General features: G+C 44.4%; 1 protein-coding gene across 5 annotated transcripts in view; it reads left to right on the top strand.

The window, feature by feature from the left end:
• Positions 1 to 1,395: 1,395 nt before the first annotated feature.
• PPM1A (protein phosphatase, Mg2+/Mn2+ dependent 1A) overlaps positions 1,396 to 23,452 on the top strand; it is a 50,367-nt gene continuing 28,310 nt past the window's right edge. For 2 of the 5 annotated variants that reach the window (XR_016226397.1, XM_070065029.2), the window contains exons 1-2: positions 1,629 to 1,767; positions 2,401 to 2,553. The gene's annotated coding sequence lies outside the window, so the exon portion shown is untranslated. Of the gene's footprint in view, positions 1,768 to 2,400; positions 2,554 to 23,452 lie in introns of all 5 variants that reach the window. The other 3 variants (XM_070065028.2, XR_016226396.1, XR_016226398.1) reach the window with 3 other exon arrangements.

Genomic DNA, 23,452 nt, shown 5'->3' with positions numbered 1-23,452 from the left:
AATTCTCACCCCAAAGATACTGAGTGGGGTGATTTTTGGGGTTTCCTGAAGATTTCTTCTGGCAGTGACTAGTGATTGTATTTGTTAGGTCACAGAGCCAAAAGGGAAGGGAACAGAACTTGTCCCCAAAAGTCCTGTTGAAAAACCCGGAGGTGGCTTTTGCGACTTGACAAGCAGCTAAGGGATTTTTGGTAAATGGTAACAAGCAGCCAGTACAACGATCTGGATTTAACAACTGGGGCAATGACTTGGTTTTGGGAGCTACAAAGTAGCAAGGTTGCTACAGAAAGGTCTCCTCAAGCTACCTCCACTCGTCAGAACTGAATCTGGCTAATATTTTTATTTATTTATTTTTGAAGACCTGCCCCCTACAATGAAGCAGTTTTTTCTTTCCTTTATACATGCCAGAACACCTTTTTTTAAAATACCGATGTGTACTCGAACCTCTGTTCCTGCGCATGTGCCGTGAGCCAAGGCCAGGAGCAGGTTGAGCCTGGGGCCAGGGGGGCGGGCCGCAGCCCAGCCAATGGGAGCGCGCGCCGGTGACGTGTAGCACCCCGGCCTCCGCTCATTGGCTGCCCGGGGTGTGTGTCATTCTACCCGCCGCGTTCGCGAGCCGCGTGGGTCGGGTTCTCGTCGTCTAGCTCGCTTGACTGGATTCTGGCCACCTGCACGTGCAGTTTCAACCAACTTCAGCTCCTCCACATTGTTTAAAGCCCTCCGTCCCCTCAACCTCCCTGGAGGTCGCCTGAGGGCCCTCGGGACACAGCCACGTGACCGTCTCAGCCAATGCAAATAAACACAACGGAGAGTCCCATGAGCATTGTGGTGGTGGTGGGAGAGCCGGTGCGGCCCGGGCCCCTGCCTAGGTCCCCGGGGGTCACTGCGGCGCCACGGAGGCGCCCGAGGGTCAGAAGCTCCGGGCCTGGCGTCGGGGCTGCGGGGACCGCGTCCGCAGGCAGGCAGAGGAGCCGGGCGGCGAGAGCGGACCCCCCAGAGGCAGAGCCGAGTCCCTGGCTCGGCCCGCGGCTCTCGGGCCCTGGGGCTCCCAGCTCTCGTACATTTCTTCCAGCCACCGTCAGCGAGGTATCGAAGGCCCGCGCCTGGGCTCGTACCAGAGACTCCAACCCTCCCTTCTGCCTCAGCTCAGGAGGGCCGCAGGGAAGACGCCGCGCGAGGCAGTGACGTCACCGCAGTCGTCCCTGCCCCCGCCCGCCGGCTGCAGCCGCAGTGCCTGCCCTCCGACATCCGGGTCTCTCCAGCTGCTCCGCCGCGCCACAGCTGTAGCGGCCGCGGGGGCCGGCGGGGCGGGGCGGGGCGGGGCGGGGCGGGGCTGGCGGAGGAGTGGGGGAAGGGCAGCGCGACCGTCGTGAGCGCGCCTGCGCGGGGCCGCGCTAGAGGCGGCGGCGGCGCTAGGGACGGGAGCGCGCGCGGGAGGCTCCAGAAGCAGTGGTCTCGGCGCCGGCCCGGCCCCGCGGCTTCGGGTGCTCCGGCGGCTGCAGCTCGGCACGGGTGGCTGGGGAGGGAGGGAGGGGTGGGGGGACGCCAGGCAGGTGGGGCGGGAAAGCGATGAGTCCTCGGCTCTTCCTCGTCCTCCTCCGGGACCCGCTCTCTGCCTCCCGCTCCAACGCCCGGATGATCTGAGCCGCGAGGGCGCCGAGAGCCGGGGGCCCGGACGCAGCCCGGCTCCTCCCGTCCGCCGCTGCCGCCGCCGCCGCCGCCGCCGCCTCGGCCCGCAGGGGACCCGCCCGCCCGCGGCTGCTCCGGGTAAGCGCGGCGCTCGGGCCGAGGGCGGGCGGGCGGCGGGCGCGGGCCTGCGCGGCGGCGGCCAGGCCTGAGGCCTGTAAACAAGCCGGCGCTCCCGGGCGGAGACGCGACAACTCCACCCCCGGGCCCGGCCTCCTCCCGGGGTTAACGAACGCCCGGCGCGGGCCGGGGGCGCGACCCCCGGGCCCCCGCGCTGGGCGAGGGCCGCGGGCCCGCGGAACTTTTCTCGGCGGCCCGCGCGCCCCGGCGCCCGGCTGCCCCGGGCTGGAGGCCGCCCCCCGAGCTGGGCTTGGCCGGTTGTGTAGAAAGCTCTAAGGTTTTCCAGGGGGGCAGGGCTGAGCTCGACCCAGGGCTGCCGCCGGCCCATTCATTAGTAAAGGCATCGCGCAAATCCCTTGGAGCCGAGTCCTCTGGCTTCCTGTCCCTTTTAACCGTGTAGAATTGGGTGGAAGTTGCTGATGGTAGGGGCTGGTTGAGCTGTGGTTCTGTTGTGCTTGTGGCTTTTTAAATAAACTCGGAGGCTTTTTCGTGAAAGACAAGCCGGCTGCGGACAGCCCTCTGCCTCCCGCAGTTTCGGATGCGTTTTGAGAATTTCAGCACCTGAGCTGTATTTTTTCTGCCCACTTCTTCAAGCACCACCTTGTGCTTAGAAATCCGCGAAGGTCATACCCGACTTGTCCAAGCCCAGGGATCCGAGTGCCCAAGTTGCCTGCTGCTTGGAAAAACAGCGAACACATGAGTTTTAAGGACTGATTGGAAGAGTATGTGAGGTGGCTGGAGGAATAAGTGAGTTTGACATTACTGGGAAAAAAAAAAAACAACACTAGACGTGTAAAAAGGGTCTTAGAGAAAAAGGCATACTCTTTCCCAAGCTCTCACACTGAGGTTTTTAAACAACCGCTTTTGAGTTGCAAAGCACTCAGAAGAGGCATGTAATTCTTTGAAAGGATTATTTGTGTGAAAGGCAGAGTGACGGAGAGAGGGAGATCTTTGATCAGCTGGTTCACTCTCCAAATGGCTGCAGCAGCCGCGCTTTGGGCTGGACCAGGCCGAAGTCAGGAGCCAGGAACTCCATCCCCTGGGTAGCAGAGGCCCAAATGCCTGGGCCGTTTTCCCTCCCGTGTCAGGCACATGAGCAGGAACCTGGATTGGAAGCAGAGCAGCTGGGACTCCAGTCAGCACCTGCGTATGGGATGTTTACCTGGGGCACAAGGCCATCCCTGGGGTTCATTTATTTAAGTTGTGTTCTGAGCCCTAAGGGTTACAGAGCTGTCGGGACAGCAGGGCGTGGCCCACAGCCCCCGCCCCCCTTTACTGAAACACTTCACTTTTACCTTTTTACATATGGGCCTTTTTCAGAGAATATACTTATGTTAATTGCTTTACAGGAATTGCAGACTGGGGAGATAGTGACCTACTCCCTGTTTTCTAACCTTAGGTATTACCATAATTGATGTCATGTTTCCTTTGCCAATATGTGATTTGAAGTACAAAGTAACATTTTTGGCCTGATACTGTAACTCTTAAATTTAGGTGTGACATACATGTATCTGGTTAACCAGGGTTGGTTACTCTTAACCTAGAAGTTGATAATAGTAATAGCACGTTATTAAAACAACAGTGGAGTGCATGTGGAATGCATGCTTAAGATGTTTTTATTTGATCACATTAAGCTTCTCACATCAGTGAAAGGATTGTAAGAGGGGCATTGAGACTGATACTGCTTGAAGGTAGCTACCTCTGCACATTCGAGAAATGATGCGGCTGAGTGCTAGAGATTGCATCTTACAGGGCTTGTTTTCTTTATGTATTTTCCACACAGATTGTATCTTGTTATGTTTTAGTAGGAAGGGGCTGAAATGATGACCATAGTTGCAGTAGAACCGATTGAAGGGAACACTGCCCCAGACAAGAACTGTTTAGTCATGGCTGTGCTCCAGAGTATGTGTCCATGGGGAAGTCCTTTAACCTGCTTGGATCTCAGCTTCCAAATTAGTAAAGCAGAGGGGTAGATCATACAGTCACGTGAATGGTCCGACTCATTTTTTTCTCATCAACAGTGTGTGTCTACTTAACATACCTTTACAAATCAATACTTGCTAGTCACAGATGAACCAGAGTGCTAAGGCTGATTTTTGTTTAGGTTAGGGATTTGTCTCGAGGAAAGCTATTTCTGGAGATGGCCATTACTGATTTTTCTGTGGGGGTAGGGAAGTTAGAGAAACTCTTGAGAGGGTGGAGGCTGGAAATTTCATGGGAGGCAAAGGGTGTTTGGGGCTACAAGTTTGAACAGGCACATGGCCCATGGTAGTTTGATGCAAGGACACATTTGGAAGGTTTTCTTATCCATTCAGTTTGGCTCTTGATTATCTTGTTTTTATAAGCCTTCATTTGGGAAAATTGTTGCCTAATACCTCATTTTTTATTTGTAAAAGCTTTTATTTAATGAATGCAAATTTCATAGGTACAACTTTAGGAATATAGTGGTTCTTCCCTCCCATATCCACCACCACCCTCACTCCCGTCCCACCTCCTACTCCCTCTCCCATCCCATTCTTCATCAAGATTCATTTTTAGTTTAACTTTATATACAGAAGACCAACTCTATGCTAAGTAAAGATTTCAACAGTTTGCACCCACACACACAACGCTAATACTTCATTTTTAAACATAAATCTATGGCAACATCCTTTGGTTATATGGTCAATATTGCTGAGCAGTTCCTAGATAGCTACAGTCTTTGAATTTGTAATTTTGTAATTTCACTTTACACCAAGACAGTTTATAATAGCTAAAAGAATGTATGGCTGAGTTTAACTATGAATGCTTATTTATCTTAAATTTTAAACTGAAGACTGACATGTGTCCACAGGAAGCTGTTGTCTCTGAAATGCCCAAAGAGAGCTGGATTAATTTTTTAAGGTGTGCATCTGTGCTCATGTAGAACTAATTACAAGGTGATACTTTGATGGTCCCCTCAAATGATGTTCTGCTTTTAACTGGGCACCTGACTAGTGGTATTCTTGCATACTTTCTGTCTCTCATCAGATCAGGAGATAGCCATGTAAGAAAGTCTGCCCAAGCAGAATTTTGTAAGAGTTAAGATGATAAAGCAAGGTGTGGCCCTGCAAAATATATGGCTCTTTTGGGAGGGGAGAGGGTGATATGAAAGTGTCGTTTTATACCTTGGGTAATGCTTTTGTGTTACAGTGTGTCCTGTCTTCCATGTCAACAGCAAAAAGTTAATTTTGTTTGCTTCATTTATTATTTTGCTATTTGCCAGGATATATCACTTTTCTGACCTGGGATTGCTTCTCTCCTTTATATGAAAGAAGCTGGAGTTAACTTAAGTTGCAGTCTGAGCTCTTGTCTTCCTTCACTCTAATGGGTGCCACATTATACAAATAACAGTTTTATACTTTGTTACCAATCTCCAGAACACTCAAATGTTCTTTGATGATTTTGTCCTTTGCTTGTTCTATCTAGGTAATCTCTTCCTAGCTCTTTTGCTGAGGCAGGTAGGAGGAACTAGAGAAAGGAAGTGATTGAGTGACTGTCTGTATACCTGTCTAAAACGTGAGACTTGATAAGTTTTTAAGAAACTGAGAAAGCTACAAGTAAATTATTATCAATAAATTGGTCTTTGTTGGTACTGTGTTTATAGTCTTAGAGATATTGTAGGTATTCCTTTTTATAAAAGATTTATTTATTTGAAAGAGTTAACAGTGAGAGGCAGAGGCAGAAAGAGAGAAAGAGAAAGAGAGAAGTCTTCCATCTGCTGGTTCACTCCCCAAATGGGTGCAATGGCTGGAGCTGGGCTAATCTGAAGCCAAGAACTTCATCTGGGTCTCCCACATGAGTGTAAGGGCCCAAGCACTTGGGACTTTCCTCTGCGCTTTAGCTGGGAGCTGGATTAGGTGGGGACAAGGAGGGAGAGGGAGAGGTCGACTCATCAATCCATCTTCCATTCCTTGCTTCACTCCTTAAATGTCTATAACAGTGGGGGCTGGCTGGGCTGAAGTCAGGAGCCACGAACTCCATCTGGGTCCCTCACATGGGTATAGAGGCCCAAGGGTTTGGGCCATCTTCCATTGTTTTTCCAGGCATATTAGCAGGGAGCTAGATGAGAAGTGGAACAGCCAGGACTTGAACCAGTGCCTATATGGGATGCTGGCCATTGCAAGCGGCGGCTTAACCCACTGTGCTGCAACACCAACTCCATCCTTGAGTAAATGTACAAAGGAGGGAACCTGAGTTTTTGTAATTCTTATTTTTGGGGGAGGATCCATTGACCATGTTTACATTGTGTTCTTATTTAGGATCTGGATTGAAAGTCAGTTTTTGTGGTTGATATAATTTGAATTTAAATCCTATAAGACTGAATTACCTTTAGATGCAGAAGAAAGGAAATAATAAAAGCCATAGTTCATTGACCATTTATTTGTATCTGGCTTTAGTTTTTTGCTTCAGTCCTCTAAAATACATGATGTTATCTCCGTATCTCTGTTTTACAGTTGATCCTCCATACCTGTGGATTTCTCATCAAGAGAATCATGGGATCAAAACTATTTGAAAAAGAGTGTCTTCTGTACTGAACATGTAGGGACTCTTCCCCATCCGTATGAGCAATATATATTATGTAATAGCTATTTATATTACATTAGGTATTATCAGTAATGGAGAGCTGATTTAAAGTAGATGAGAAGATGTGCATAGGTTCTATGCAAGTACATCACCATTTTATATGAAGGACTTAAGCACCTGCAGACCTTTTTTAGAAAAACAAGCGGGCAATTATTTTTATGTTTTTTTAATTTGAGAGAGAGCATCCCATCTTCTGGATCACTCCCCAAATACCCACAGTGGCCGCGGTCAGGGGCCTTCAAAGCTAGGAGCCAGGAACTCAGTCCACATTTTCTGTGTGAGTAGCAGGAGCTATCGCTACTGCCTCCTGGGATCTGTGTGTGCAGGAAGGCGGAGTCAGATGCTGAGAATTGAACCCAGGTATTTCCATTCAGGACCTGCGCATAACAACCACTACACCAGATGCCTGCCCCAGCATCCTTGGGCTTTGGTATCTGCTTAGAGGGAGAACCTGCAACTATTCTCCCACAGATACCAGGTGCTGAGTGTCTACCTTACAGGCACAGAAAACCCAATTGACAGGATCAGATTTGTGGATATAAAAATATTTTCACAATATTTCTGAGTAGGATCTTCCCAGTTAGATGAGCCTTCTTAGTTCTGGAAACTAAAATTTTAAAAACTGATTTTTAAATAAATCAAGATTTTAAAACTTGATGTATTTATTTAAGAGGTAGAGTTACTAAGAGAGGGAGAGACAGAAGAGAGGTCTTCCATCTGCTGGTTAATTCCTCAAATGGTTGCAACAGCCAGAGCTGAGCCAATCTGAAGCCAGGAGCCAGGAGCTTCTTTGGAGTCTCCCATATGGGTGAAGGGACCCAAGCACTTGGGCCATCTTCCACTGCTTTCTCAGGCCATAGCAGAGAGCTGGATTGGAAGAGGAGCAGCCGAGACATGAACTTGCACACATATGGGATGCTGGTGCCACAGGCAGAGGCTTAACCTACTATACAATAGTGCCAGTCCCAAAAACTGAATGTTAGTACTTCTGATTATGTAGTTTTCTATTCCAAGAATTCTTTCTAAAACATTCAGAAAACAATAAATTAAGTCCACTTTCTTATTTCCAAAGTTTCAGAAGTTAACAGAGCTAGAACTTCGATTTCATCAACTACCATTGCTCAGATTGAACAATGTAATCAGTTTTGAGTTTCAGATGGTTAATACCCTTAATGAAGAACCTAGAAAAATGTTTGTGTAAATATAATCAAAACAGTTTCACTGAGGGTCCCCTATAGGAGAATAAGGTAAAAGTATCCCTGAAGGGTGCCCATGTTGTGGCATAGCTGGTTAAATCGCTGCCTGTGATGCCAGCATCCCATAATGGCTCTTGTTCGTGTCCTAGCTGCTCCACTTCTGATACAGCTCTTTGCTGATGGCCTGGGAAAAGCAGCAGAAGATGGACCAAGTGTTGGGTACCTGCCAGCCAAGTGAGAGACCTGGATGAAGCTCCTGGCTTCAACGAGGCCCAGCCCTGGCTGTTGCCATTTGGGGAGTGAACCAGTGGGAGGAAGATCTCTCTCTCTCCGTCTCTCTCTCTCTCTGTAACTCTGACTTTCAAGTGAACAAATGTCTTTTAAAAACAAGCAAAAACAGGCCAGCGCCGCGGCTCACTAGGCTAATCCTCTGCCTAGCGGTGCCGGCACACCGGGTTCTAGTCCCGGTCGGGGCGCCAGATTCTGTCCCGGTTGCCCCTCTTCCAGGCCAGCTCTCTGCTGTGGCCAGGTAGTGCAGTGGAGGATGGCCCAGGTGCTTGGGCCCTGCACACCATGGGAGACCAGGAGAAGCACCTGGCTCCTGGCTCCTGCCATCGGATCAGCGCGGTGCGCCGGCCGCAGCGCGCCCACCGCGGTGGCCATTGGAGGGTGAACCAATGGCAAAGGAAGACCTTTCTCTCTGTCTCTCTCTCTCACTGTCCACTCTGCCTGTCAAAAAAAAAAAAAAAAAAAAACAAACAAAAAACAAACAAACAAAAAAAAACAGTAGCCCTTGAAAGTCAGAAGTGCCTGTGTTGCTGCTCATCCACTTCCTGGTAGGGTATTGTTGGGTTGGCTCCTTCATTTTCTCCAAGACTTAGTTTTCTTATCTGTCAAGTGGAAACGCCTTTCTCATTAAGGTTACTTTAAAGATTCAGTGCTCTGATTATGATGGACATTTTCTGCCATGAAGAAAGTGCAGCTTTAAGTGAGGATATGAAATTTGGGATACTTCGGGGAGTGGACTTGGTGGGGGTGGGAGGTTGGTTGTCTTTGAGTAGTTTTGGCAGTGAACCTGAGAGCCAAAGTAGAAGAAATTGAGTAGAGAATTTAGAAGAGGCTGTGAAGGCTGTGGGTATATAGTGCTTGCGTATGAACAGACTGGAAATTAAGATAAGAGAGAGTCGAATATGCATAGATTATTTGTGGCAATGTGAAGCTGGAAAAGCATTGGTTGGTTTGGAAGGAATAGATGGCTGAACAGGGCATAGACTAACAGTAATAAAGCAAAGGTGAATTTTCAGACTAGATTGATAAGGAAGGAAGGAAATGAGGGAGAATAAGGAAACAATTATTTTGATTAGCTCAGTTCTTTCTGTTTTACTTTTTTTCAAAGTAGAGTCTTCACAAAAGATATTAAGGCTTTAATATATATATTATATTTAATAAGACATTAAGGCTTTACTATGTGGGTCCTAGGTTGTTTAAGACTGAAAAGCTGTCTTGGGATGATGCAGGTCTTTACTAACTCATCCCCAACCAAGAGACTTGTATTAGCACTCCAGCTGGTCTTTCTCCCCAGCAGCTTCCGGCCCTGCATTCTCCTCCCTCTTCTAGAAACCATCACAAAGTGCTTCCTAAATTACAGTTTTCTCTTCTCTGTGCTCCAGTGACTCCCTTTTGCTCCTAGAATAATGTTGGGAAGTCTTAGTATGGTTTCTTTTCTTTTCTTTTTTTTTTTTTTTAAGATTTATTTATCTGAAAGTCAGAGTTACACAGGGAAGTAGGGGGATTGAGTGAGATCGTCCCTTCTCTTGCTCGCTCTCCAAATGGCTGCAACAGGTGGAGCTGGGGCTGGGCCAGGCCGAAGGCAGGAGTCAGGAGCTTCTTCTGGATCTGCCACCACGTGCGTGCATGCCAGGACCCAAACGTTTGGGCCGACTAAGTCATATAAACAGAATAAGAGAACCTGTAATGTGTTGTGTCTGACTTCACTTGCTCAGCATATTTTTTGGGGGAATTCATCCATGTTGTTCACCTTTTAGTAATTTATAACTTGTTGCTGACTAGTGATATCCCACAGTTTATTTAGTCACTTACCTATTGATGGATATTTGAGTTTCTCCTGCTTAAAATTCTAGCAGATGTGTAATGGTATTTCATTTTAAGTTATATTTCCGTAGTGACTGCTGATGGGAGCATTTTTCCATGTTTATTGGCTACATTCCTATCTTGTTTTTAAGATTTATTTATTGGGCTGCAGCATAGTAGGTAAAGCTGACACCTGTGGTGCCGGCATCCCATATGGGCACCAGTTCAAATCCCGGCTGTCCTGCTTCTATCCAGCCCGCTGCCATGGCCTGGGAAAGCAGCAGAAGATGGCCCAAGTCTTTAGGCCCCTGCCACCCATGTAGGAGACCCTGAAGAAGCTCCTGGCTCCTGGTTTCAGATTAGCCAAGCTACAGCTATTGTAGCCATTTGGGGAGTAGACCAATGAACCCCACTCTGTGTCTCCCTCACTTTCTCTGCCTTTTAGATAAATAAACCTTTAAAATAAAAATAAAGTTTATTTATTTGAAAGAGTTACAGAGAGAGATACAGGGTCGGAGATATCCACTGGTTCACTTCCCAAGTGGCTGCAATGGCCAGGGCTGAGCCAGGCTGAGAACAGGAGCTTCTTTCCAGTATCCCTTGTGTGTCTCAGGGTCGTAAGCACTTGGGCCATCCTCTGTTGCCTTCCTAGGCTTAGCAGGTAGTTGGATTGGAAGTGGAGCAGCGTGGACTTGAACTGGTGCTCAAATGGGATGCCAGCAAGGTAGGCAGCAGCTTTACCTGCCTCACTGGTCCCCTTGACTTGTAAGTTAGAACTGATTTTAATCAGACTGGTGCATTTGTATCTCTGAAAAACACCCTTTGCTTTTTCTCTCCAGGGATCTTTGCTTATGTTAATTTATAGGCTGGAATTCTTTTCTCCAGCTTTAGTTTTCTCATTTATCACAACTCATTTTCTTTTTAAAGATTTATTTATTTATTTGCAAGGCAGAGTTACAGAGAGGCAGAGGCAGAGAGAGAGGGAGGGAGGGAGGGAGGGAGGGAGGGAGGTAGAGAAAGGTCTTGTAGCCACTGGTTCACTCCTCAAATGACCACAGCAACTGGAGCTGGGCCAGTCTGGAACCAAGAGCTTCTTGTGTTTTCCCACGTGGGTGCAGGGGCTCAAGCACTTGGGCCATCTTTCACTGCTTTCTCAGGCCATAGCAGAGAGCTGTATTAGAGGTGGTGCAACTGGGACTTGAACTGCCGTCCATATGGGATGCCGGCACCGCAGGCAGCAGCTTTACCCACTATGCCACAGCACCGGCCCCAATACAGTTTCACAGCTAGTAACAGAAGTCAAATACATATCCCTGGATTTTGCAAAATAATTCTGTATCTGGGTCATTGCACTTTTATTGCTACTGTCGTGTATTGGATGACAGTTGTCAGAAGTGTTTGTATATATGGATCCATCGTGCCCAGAGTGACTCTTTTGACTGAGTTGGGTCCTGAGATGGCAATCTATACTCAATTTGAAAATTACATTAGAACTTTTCACCCAGAGCTATTACAGTTTTTAACACAAACAAAGCGTGTAAGGGAGTGGCCTTTTAGCCTGGTGGTTCAGATGCCAGCATCCCACATTGCAGTGCCTGAATTCGGTTTCCGTTTTCAGCTCCTGCCTCCTGTTTCCTGTTACTGCAAATCTTGGGAGGCAGTGATGATGCTTCAAATGGTGGAGGTGCAGCCAGCCACAGGGGAGACCTGTCTTGTGTTCCTGGCTCCCGGCTTTGCTCCCCAGTCCACCTTCAGACTTTTGGGCCTTTGAGTGAGCCAGCAGATGGGAGCTTTGTCTTTGCCTCTCAAATGCAAAAAATTTTTAAAGCATGTAAGACATGAGTATAATACAGTGAGTTCCTGAAGCCAAACACAGTTTTGTTTTATGGCCTATTTTATTCCTGTTTGCTGTTTAGCAACCTGCTGTCATAAATTATTTCATTGGTTCTTTGTTCAGTGCAGTTCCTAGTGAGTTTAAGAAGGTATCTCAAACACAAGCTACCTAATTGGACTTACTATGGAGATTGTATTATAAATGGAAATTTTAGTGTTAAGGTAATTGAAAATAAATTCCTTGAAAAATAGGGATCTTGTTTCATTTCATTTTAAACAGGTTCTCAGTATGACTGTTTATATACTGTTCTACAGTATATTATAGTGTCTGCTTACTTTCTGTTGAAAACAAGACAGAGAAAACTGAGTGGGAGCCAGAAGTGGAGCAGATTGGACAGCATAGATCACGTATAATCCAGTTTAAATATAGGCTGGTGCTTTGTTTTCATCTGATATGACTGCTTCAGGTGGGCAGGTGGATAAACATTTTTTGAGTCGTAGTATATGTTATTTTAATTGAAGAATATATTATTTAATATACTGTTTCAAAGAATAAGAACATAATTCACTCCCAACTTTGTGTTGTATTCTTAGCACTTTTTCTTTGGTATGAGTGATAGAAAATTGTACCAAGTTTGTTATTACATCTGTAAAAGATGCAGCTTGGTTACCTTTTTTTTTTTGACAGGCAGAGTGGACAGTGAGAGAGAGAGACAGAGAGAAAGGTCTTCCTTTGCCGTTGGTTCACCCTCCAATGGCCGCCGCGGCCGGCGCGCTGCGGCCCGCGCACCGCGCTGATCCGATGGCAGGAGCCAGGAGCCAGGTGCTTTTCCTGGTCTCCCATGGGGTGCAGGGCCCAAGCACCTGGGCCATCCTCCACTGCACTCCCTGGCCACAGCAGAGGGCTGGCCTGGAAGAGGGGCAACCGGGACAGAATCCGGCACCCCGACCGGGACTAGAACCCGGTGTGCCGGCGCCGCTAGGCGGAGGATTAGCCTAGTGAGCCGCGGCGCCGGCCTACCTTTGTTTTCAAAATACAGAAATGAAAATATTAAGGATAAATGATAAGCATGGCTACTGTGTAGTTTGTTTTTAAACAGGATTTCAGAACTTAATAAGGTTTTAGAAAAAATCTTTGCAGTATGCCATCATGCTTCAGAATGTTAAATTTATGACAGTGTCATCACTTTTTGTAAAGCAGTAGAATATTATCCTTGCTGAGTATGTTTTGACTGTCAAGGGGCCCTTATTAGAGTGGTAGCTTTTGTTCTGTGGTCAAGCCATAGTTTACTCTGTGTTTCTTCATCTTCAAATGCTTCCTGATATTGTAAGTTTTTTAACACATAGGCAGCATCTACAGTGATCTTGTACTGGTTTCCTTGATTATAAGTTTTTTTTTTTTTTTTTTAAGTTTATTTTTATTTGAAAGGCATTGGGGGGTGAGGGGAGAATCTTTCATCTGCTGGTTTATTCCTCCACTGCCAGCAACAGCTGGGGTGGGAACTGGAACCAGGAACTCCGAGTCTCCCCTCCCTCTGTGTCTCCCCTGTGGGTAGCAGGGACCCGAGTACTTGATTCATCCTCTGCTGCCTCCCAGGGTGTGCATTAGCAGGAAGCTGGATGGGAAGCAGAGGTGGGATTCAGTCCCAGACACACTGAGCTCGGAAGTAGGCATCCCCAGGGGTGCTTTACATGAAGTGCCACAATGCCTGCCCTAGTGTGTGTGTGTGTGTGTGTGTGTGTGTGTGTTTAAGATTGATTTATTTATTTGAAAGAACTACAGAGAGAGGCAGAAACAGAGAGGTCTTCCATCCTCTGGTTCACTCCCCAGATGGCTGCAACAGCTTGAGCTGTGTCAATCCGAAGCCAGGAGCCAGGAGCTTCTTCCAGATCTCCCACATGGGTGCAGGGGCCCAAGGACTTGGGCCATCCTCTCCTGGTTTCCCAGACTGTAGCAGAGAGCTGGATCAGAAGAGGAGCAGCCGGGACTCTAACCAGTGCCCATATGGGATGCCGGTGCCTCAGGCTTGGGATTTAACCCGCTGCGCCACAGCACTGGTACCTCCTAGTGTGTTTTATACAATAAAACTCCAAGATGAAGTTAAAGATTTTTTTTTCTAAGAGACCTTGAAAGAGAAGTTTCTACCTCCCAGAAATCCTGTTGTTTCTAAATTACCTTATACTTTGCTACTCACATAGAAAATACTTCTTAAAACAATCCATTTCAAATGAATGAGCAGATAAATAGGGACAGAGAACAGGTGGCTGTCACCTAATAATAAAAACATCTTAGCTGGCGCCGCAGCTCACTAGGCTAATCCTCTGCCTAGCAGTGCCGGCACACCGGGTTCTAGTCCCGGTCGGGGCGCCGGATTCTGTCCTGGTTGCCCCTCTTCCAGGCCAGCTCTCTGCTGTGGCCAGGGAGTGCAGTGGAGGATGGCCCAAGTGCTTGGGCCCTGCACCCCATGGGAGACCAGGAGAAGCACCTGGCTCCTGCCTTTGGATCAACGCAGTGCGCCGGCCGCAGCGCGGCAGCCATGGCGGCCATTGGAGGGTGTTCACCAACGGCAAAGGAAGACCTTTCTGTCTGTCTCTCTCTCTCACTTTCCACTCTGCCTGTAAAAAAACAAAACAAAACAAAACAAAAAAAAAACTTTTCTCTTTATCTCCTCCAAATATACCTTACAGGGCATTTTTTAAATAATGGAACTGTGTATCTAATGTTGAGAAACTTTTTAAAGTCATTTTTTTAAAGATTTATTTACTTGAAAGTCAGAGTTACACAGAGAGAGGAGAGGCAGAGAGAGGTCTTCCATCCTTTGGTTCACTCCCCAATTGACCAAACAGCCAGAGCTGCGTGTTCCAAAGCCAGGAGCCTGGAGCTTCCTCTGAGTCTCCCATGCAGGTTCAGGGGCCTAAGGACTTGGGCCATCCTTCACTGCTTTCCCAGGCCATAGCAGAGAGCTGGATGGGAAGTGGAGCAGCCAGGACTGGAACCAGTGCCCATATGGTATGCTGGCACTGCAGGCGCCGGCCCCTAAAGTCATTTTCGAAAATCTGAAAATTATTGGGAAGCTGCAAGTTTGTTTTTGGTCGAATATTTTCTTAATGAAAAATTCATTATATTTCAGTATGGAATAAAACCAAAGTAAAATTATTCTGTGAACAAGATAGGAATGATAGGATACAGTTGACTTTTATGGGAATGAATGCTTTTTCCTGTGTAGAAAAGAATCATTAACTCCGTTAATAAGGAGTACATCAAAATGAAGGCTTGTCATTAGCTTGTGCCACAGATTCATCAAATATCAGTACGTGCTACACACTGCAAAGAAGCACGTGATCTTAACATCTGAATGAGAGGTGTTCACAGGGTTGGTGCCAGGATAAGGGAAACTGTTCTGGCAGCCCTGGGTGTGTGTGTGGGAGAGGTTTGTTTCCTGAGACAAGGAAGGGGCAGGGGGTTGAAAAGGTAATTTTGGGCCCTGTCGTTTGAGGTGACGCTGTTAGGAACAGGAAGTAGATAGACAGATTTCTTTTTTAAGCCAGAAACGCAAAGAACTTTCACACAGTATTCTTTTCCCAGGACCCATTTCTCTACAATCATAGCATCCCCTATCATAGTTCATGGACTCAGTGGTGATTCTGTTTTGGAGAATGCTAGATTGTAGCAGCCAAAGTCTGTCAGAGGCAAAGGCTTCTGGTTGTTTCTGTTTTCCCCAGCAGGGACTTTTCATTCACTTCAAATACTTAGCATCCCTGGATTTTGTATGTGAATGAACCTTTTACCATCACAATTTTAAATAAATTTCTGTTTTCCCCTTCTTTCATCAGCAAACACTTACAAATGCTCTGTGTGAGGGTGTTTTTTGTTTGTTTTAAACAAAAGAAAAAAATAATGAGTTGGCTTAGAAAGTTGCTTGTTTTCTGGGTCAGTCTGACTCTTGAGTCCTCAAGTGTGCAGGGACTGAAAACCAGCCACTAGGAATGAATCTGCTTCTGAATCTGGAGGCAAGTTACCCAGAACTGATACGCTGGGTTAGTTAGCACACGAGGCACACTGAGATTGTAAATAACAGAACTGTGCCATCTGAATCTTTTCAGTGATTTGCTTGTACTATAATTGTTGGTGAAGATAGGTTAGTATCTAATTTTCATAGTCACTGGAGCCCTTCAGTGTAGATATTTCCAGGCCATTATATACTTAGAAAATTTACTTAAAGAAATTACACAGTACATACATACATACCTTTGTAGAAATTTAAGATTATCTTATGAAATATGTAATTCAGATTACAGCGCATGTCTGGGTGTTGATAAATTAAAAAGTTGCGCACGTGGGCTGGCATTCCTGTTTGCCCTTTCACAGTGCTGGGTCTAGTCCTGGGTACTCCGCTTCCCGTCTGCCTTCCTGCCGCAGGAATGGATGACTCAAGTACTTGGACCCCTGCCACCTATGTGCCTGGCGGGTTGCTTGCTTGCTGGCTCTCTCTGCCTTTCAAATAAAATAAATAAGACTTTTTAAAAAATACCGCATGAAGGAAACATCAAAATGGACAAGCTCTGTCTCACAGTTTTCAGAATGTATCACGTGCACTTTGTGAAATTGAAATTCTGTCAGGGTCTGTTGCAAGCTGGCCGTTGGTTGAATACTTGTAAATTTTTACCTAGCTTGGTAAAGACTAATTATTTTTAAATAATTTTAGGGTAAGAAAAATGATCTTTAGCATACAAGAGCTGTAACTGAGTTATTTTGGTTGGTCCAATTACTGATTTTAGTTTGCTTTTTCAAATTGTGTTTTTAAGCTTTCAACTTGTAGCACATTTAATTCATTATTAGTTAACTTGCATTAGAATCATGAGTGACTGTTAATTTGTTGAAAGTAAATATTTGGTTGAAAAGTAAGTATTTAAGCTATAAGATGAAATATTTGGCAGCTGAGAAATTTTCAGGTAACTTTGAAAAATGTTTAAGTGTTTTTCATAGTAGTTTGTATGATCCATCTTTTTAGCCTTTTAATGTTAAATGAAACACATAGAAAACTAATTTTTAAAGCAACTTCGTAACTCATATATCATAAAATTCACCTATTTAAAGTTTGCAGTTGAGTAGTTTTTAATATACTTTTCACAGAATTATACCATCATCGCCACAATCTAATTTCAGGACATTTTGATCATCCCCAGAAGAAACCCTGTGCTCATTCGCAGTCACTCCCCGTTCTCCTCTCTCCCAGGCCTTTCAGCCTTGTGTCAGCTGCCTTTTGTCCATAGATTGCCTACCTTGGGTATTTCATGTAAATAGAACATAGGTAAACTTTTGGTCAGTGATTTTTATACACGTCTTGTATGTCTCCTAGATAGCTAACTTTGGACAAGTTAGCCTTCTTCTGTAGCTTAAATGATGATTATTTTCCTTCTTGTCTGACCAGGAAAATTATATAGTAATTGGGGGACTGTATCCAAGTTTAAATAAAGAATCAGGCTCTTTACTGGTGTTAGAACTCCAAGGACTTAATGCTCTTCTCCAGCAGTGCTGTTCTCTGTGGGTTGCTCGGGAGCCCCTCAGCTTGGCCCTAAAGTGGTGGCCATTTCCCTTCTGCCTCTCAAAGTCAGACCTGTATGAATTCACTGAAATGTTTCCCTTTGTATATGGCTTGCCTGAACTCTGCCTTCTTATTTTCCTACTAAATCCAAGGATGAAGAATTGAAAGGAAGAAGGCAGGGGCAGGCATGTGGTGCACCAAGGACACCATTGGGGTGCCTCTACCTCATTCCAGAGTGCCTGGGTTCCAGTCCCCCTCAGCTTCAGACCAGCTTTCCTGCTGGTGCACCCTGGGAGGCAGCAAATGATGGCTCAGACAGGTGGGTCCCTGCTACCCACTTGGGACCCTGATTGAGTTCCCAGCTCCTGGCATCTGCCTGGCCCAGGCCCAGCAGTTATGGACATTTGAGGAGTGAACTAGTGGATGGATGATCTTTCTTTTTTTCTGTATCTCCTTCAATTAAGTGAAAATAAATAAAAGCAAGAAGGGAAAATAGAAGAGGTTGCTCCGGCTGGGGAGGGGCAAAGTGGTAAGAGCAAAATAGAAAGAGTTAAAAATTCAATGATACTGAATTGGTGTTTAGGAAAGAATAAGGCATAGTGGGAAGAAGCAAAAGGCAAAGATGTGATATGTTACAAGATAAGAAGGGTGAAATTTTAAAAAATTTTCAGTTCTGAATTTTGAGCTTTAGTCATGTATCAGTGAAGCACCAAAGATACGTGCCTTTTCTGATGAGATTTAATACTCTTAAGATACTTTTCTTCTAGAACTTTGTGTCTAGATTTTGAAACTGAGCCATAATCGTATATTCTGAGTTATTCCAAGATCTTTGGGTTGGAGGCAGTAGAGTGAGAAAGACATATCACCTTGGGATTATTTTTCAGAGAGATTTCCTAGAGGACTATCTGGTACCATCCTTCAGGGATTTCAGATTGGGGATAGAAACCTATTCCTGGTGCTCCACACGCTCAGTGGTCTGCTTTAGATGTCTACCAATGGCCAGAAAATGGAGCTAACTGAGGAAATGCCACTGCCAAAGGAGACCTGACCTCAGTTTGAGAGCAGAGGTGCTTTGTGTTTGAATCAGAATTGTTTGTGAATTCTAAGAGCTGACTGCAAGTGCCCTGACAGAGTGCAGAGTGGAAATTGGCGGGGAGGGGAGTGCAAACGCTTGGGAACTGTGAATACTTGGATGACCTGCTTTAAACCCTAAATTCAATTCTGTATCAGAAATGTTGCTGGTAATATTTTGTGTATCATTTGTTTAAGGACCAGGTAATGAAAGTAGGTTACATTTTCTTTACATCAATTGAGATTCATTATTTAACTGAGAAAGTGTGTTATCTGATTTAAATGCAGGTGTATAGTAAGAAAACCAAGTTTACAAAATATGTATATGTAAATTTGTTTTTAAAAACAAGAATTCCTGTCTTGACAAAAGATTTTCCTTATATAAATCTTCATTACTGTTTTTTAGGTGATCTGTATTGTAGGAGAAACTTAAGCTTTAACTGGCTAACCTACCGGGTTGAGTTTGATTAAAAGTGTGTTTAACCAGAGGGATCTGAAAATATTTGCAGTCCTGAGGGCAATTTTAGGGACATTCTAGAGATCTTGGTTCTGTGAATTGCAGACTAATAGACTCTATGAGAGAATTCTAACTTAAGATAGGTGTGGAAATTTGAAGATTGCTATGATTTAAGAATATTTAGAAAGTATGAGACAAGATAAATTGTTAAATACAGGTAAGCTGTACTGTGTCGAATAAAGAACCATTATTTTGCTGTTTTTCTGATTCTGTACAATAAATGTATATGTTAGAAAACTCTATTACTATGTTAACATGTTCCAGGGAGTTGACGTGAAAAAAGATGTGTTAACAGTTCCTGGGCTTCATGGCTACCATGAAGTCCAGGCTGTAAAGCCTGTGTCTGTGGACTGTTTTTGTTACTTGCTGTTTTAGTATATCCTATGTATCATTCAGATGGAACTCAGCTTATTACCTATGAGAAGTATGAGTAAATTTTCTACTCCTTTACCTGTAGTGGCCAGGTAATATGTAAAAATCAATTTGTGTTTAATAGCTACTGAGGGTGGTCTTTGATCCATGTATTTTTTAGCTATTTGTGTTCTTTTGTTCATTGAATCGCCTATTTGTGTTCTTCATTTTTTTTCCTTTTAAGTGTTTGTTTTTTGTTGTATAAGAATCTTATTATAGGAATGTTAAGTCTTTATCTTATATTTTGCTGATAGAGATGTTTGCAATTCAGACTTATGAACTTTGTTTTATAGTGTAGAATTTTTATTCCTCTGGAATCACTGTTTTTATTTTCCTTTGTACTATTATTGTCATCTTTAGAAACTCCTTCCCTACCATCAGATTATAGGAATATCAGGGTCTTTAATACGTTCATGGAAATGTGTTTAGGGAAAAGCTATGCATGAATTCAAAACATTTTTGCACCAAAATAAATGTTTTTTAATTGTATTGTCCCACAAACTTTTTGAAGTAGCCTCATACTTGCCTGGATATACTGGTATGGTTTTACTAGTACTTCAGACTTGAACCTTTGATCTCATAGCTTAAGGTATGAAGTAGAGATTCAACCACTCACCATGGGTGAGAGCGGAGCAAATCACTGGTTTTAGCACCACTTACTAATCTCTGTTCCCATAGCTCACTTTCTGGAGTCTCCGTTCTCTTCCCCTGATCAATTTATTCTACCATCAGCACTGTCTCTTAAGTGCTGTAATTTGAAATCAAGTTTAAGGCTGGCGCTGTGGCGTAGCAGGTAAAGCCGCTATGCCACAACACCAGTCCTTAAATATTTGTAATATTTTTATTATTCACAGATTTTTCATCTGTATTAATGAGTGTGTTTGGATTGTAGTTTTATTTTTTAATGCAATCTTTGTCAGATTTTATATCAAGATTATGATTTGTCAAAAGAAGTGGAAAGTTTTTTTTCCTCTGATCTATAGGTAACTTGAGAGTTATAGAATATATTCCTTTAGTGTTTGAAAGATCCTGGTTTGAGGACTGGTGTTGTGGCATAGCAGGTTAAGCTGCCACCTGCAACACTGGCATCTCCTATGGGCACAGGTTCAAGTCCCAACTGCTCTACTTCCAATCCAGCTCCTTGTTAATGCACCTGGGAAGATGGCAGAGGATGGCCCAAGTATTTGGGCATCTGCACCCATGTGGGAGACTGAGAGGAGCGCCTGGCTTGTGGCTTTGGCCTGACTTAGTCCTGGCTGTTAGGGCCATTTGGGGAGAAAACTAGTGTATGGAAACCTCTCTGTCTCTGTCTCTCACTCTGCCTTTCAAATAAATAAAATCTTGAAAAGAAAAAAAAAAAAAACTTGGCTTTAAAATCATTTCATGTGGTACACTTTTATTTTTAATAACTTTCTTTACATTTGAATTATTTTCAAAATAAAGTTGACAAAAGTACAGTGAATTCCTATAATTAGCTAAATGACCAGCTATTACATTTTAGCACATTTTAAAAAAAAAATTATTTTATTTATTTGAAAGAGAGAGAGGGAGGGAGGTCTTCATTTGCCAGTTCACTCCCCAGATGGCCTCAGTGGCTGGAGCTGAGCCAATTCAAAGCCAGGAGCCAGGAGCTTCCTCCAGGTTTCCCACGTGGGTGCATTTCCCAGGTGCATTAGCAGGGAGCTGGATCGGAAGTGGAGCAGCTGGGACTCAACCAGTGCCCATATGGGATGCTGGTGCTTTAGGTGGCGGCTTAACTGCTTTGCCATAGGCCAGCCACTAAAAAATATTTTAAAAATCAAAATATTCAATATATCCAATTTTGGGGTTGGGACTGCAGGCCGGGGTTTTAACCCATTGTGCCACAGTGCTGGCCCTCACATTGGTTTTATAAATTTTTTGTTGTTTTCTGTGTGCAGTGTGTACATGTGTATGTGTATGCATATTCTCTTGGTGTACACACATGCATCTTGTTACTTTTTGCTTTTGCTGAACACTTAAGATACAGTTGACCTTTACACATAGCTACCTAATGTAAATCCCATAAGAATGTGATTTAGGGCATCCCCTTATAGCAGTAGTTCAATAATCAAATTTAGGAAATTGAACATTTATACAATACCATTATTTAATGTGCATAGTCAGATTTTATTAGTTGTTTCAAAATCCTCTCTACTGGCTATTTTGAAATGTGCAATTAGTGGTTGTCAACCATAGTTATCCTGATGTGCTGTAGAACATTAGAAGTTGCACCTTTGATCCTGCTGCACCCCAGTACCCAGTAGCCACCTCTTGCCCTCTTTCACCTCCACACCCTTCCCAGGCTCTCAGGAATCACTGTTCTACTTTCTACCTCTGCAAGTGAGAATTTGTGGTATTTGTTTTTCTGTGCCTGGCTTCTAATGTTTTGTCTTGGTTCCATCCATGTTGTAAAAAAGCAAAATGATACTCTTTTTTTTTTTTATGACTGGATATTCTATTTTATGTAAATACCGCACTTTTCCTTTATCCATTTTTTTTTTTTTTTTTTGACAGGTAGAGTTATAGACAGAGAGAGACAGAAAGGTCTTCCTTACGTTGTTTCACTCCCCTAATGGCTGCGAAGCCAGGAGCCAGGTGCCCCTTCCTGGTCTCCCATGCAGGTGCAGGGGCCCAAGCACCTGAGCCATCCTCCACTGCCCTCCCAGGCCACAGCAGAGAGCTGGACTGGAAGAGGAGTAACTGGGACTAGAACCTGTAGCCCATATGGGATGCAGGCGCCGCAGGCGGAGGATTAACCAAGTGAGCACGGTGCCGGCCCCTTATCCATTCATTTCTTGCTGGATGCCTCAGTTCATTCCACATCTCAGCTGTTGTGAATAATACTGCAGTAAATGTTTGAGTGGGGATGTTTCTTTGGCTTGCTGGTTTCATCTCCTTTGGGTAAAGAGCCAGTGGTGGCGTTGCTGGATCCTGTGCTAGTTCTGTTTTTAGTTTTTGAGTCGCCTCCATACTGTTTTCTGTGATAACTGTACTTACAGTCCTATCAGTGGTATATGAAAATTCTTCCTTTGCTTCCTTGCCAACACTTGTTAGTGTTTATCCTCTTGGTAATAGCCATTCTACCTGCGGTGAGGTGATACCTCTTTATGATTTTGATTTGCATTTCCTGATGGTTAGTGATGTTGAGCATTTCTTCATAAATTGGGTGGCTATTTGTATATCTTCTTTTGAAAAATGTTCAGTTCATGAGCAACTCTGGAGTTTCAGGTTTTATAAAATTTTTATTTTAGAGGCAGAAAGATGGGCAGTGTGTGAGAGAGTGGGCTACTGTCTGCTGGTTCACTTCCCTAATGTGTGGGAGCTGGGGACTCAGTCCACATCTGCCAAGCGGGCAGCAGGGACCCAACTTCTTGAGCTGTCATCTGGTGCCTCCCAGGGGCGCATTAGCAGGAAGCTAGCATTGAGAGCAGAACCGACTGGAGACTGATGTGGGATCTGAGTATCTTAACCACGGTGGCACAAACCCACCTGTGCTCCAGAATTACTGGTCTTCACTCCAGCACTTAAAAAAAAGTTAGTGATTTGTCTCTAAGATTTGACAGTGTCCTCCATATTTTCAGATTCATTGTGTGTTATCTTTAAAAAATAAATTTCTGTGATATGAAGATAGCCTGATTGTTTCCTAAATGTTTTTTTTTGTTTGGAGAGGAGGGTGGGAGGCATGGTAGAGAGCGAGAGAAAAATGCTATCCACTAGTTCACTCTGCGAATGCACACAGTGGTCTGGGTCTGGCTGGTGTCTGGCTGGGAGCCAGAAACTCAATCTGGGTCTCTCACAAGGGTCTGTAGTAGCAGGAAGCTGGAGTCAGGAGCATTGTCAAATACCCTGATGTACACGGGCATCTTAAACTACTAGGTCAAATGCCTGCCCCATAATTGTTTTTCTTGATTAGACTAGCTAGTGGTTTACCTAGTTTTCTTTCATATAACTTATGTTTTGTCATAATATTTACAATATGTTATATCCTTCTAGCTCTCCTTTTGTGAGTGGGTGGTGTTTAAATTCCATGTGAATATACTTTTTTTTCTTAGTTTTTGTTGAGTAGCATACTCTTTTTTTTTTATTAAAAGCATGAGTTTTTCTAAATTAGGTTTGGTTACATCTCAGAATTTGAAAAGAAGTTTTTTTTTTTTCTATTTTTGTTTCTAAATATTCTGTAATTATAGAAATATACAAACTTACTGCAGAATGGCCTCAGCGTATGATTTCTAAAAATTTCCAATGTTTAAGGTTCTCTTAAACTGTTCTCTTAAACGGTGAGGTATCACCTCACCGCAGGTAGAATGGCTATTACCAAGAGGATAAACACTAACAAGTGTTGGCAAGGAAGCAAA

The sequence above is a fragment of the Oryctolagus cuniculus genome, chromosome 20 (genome assembly GCF_051225735.1).
Source record: "Oryctolagus cuniculus isolate XC-2025 breed Fujian yellow rabbit chromosome 20, ASM5122573v1, whole genome shotgun sequence".
NCBI classification, from domain to species: Eukaryota; Metazoa; Chordata; class Mammalia; order Lagomorpha; family Leporidae; genus Oryctolagus; species Oryctolagus cuniculus.
This window is presented reverse-complemented; position numbering and strand designations above follow the sequence as displayed.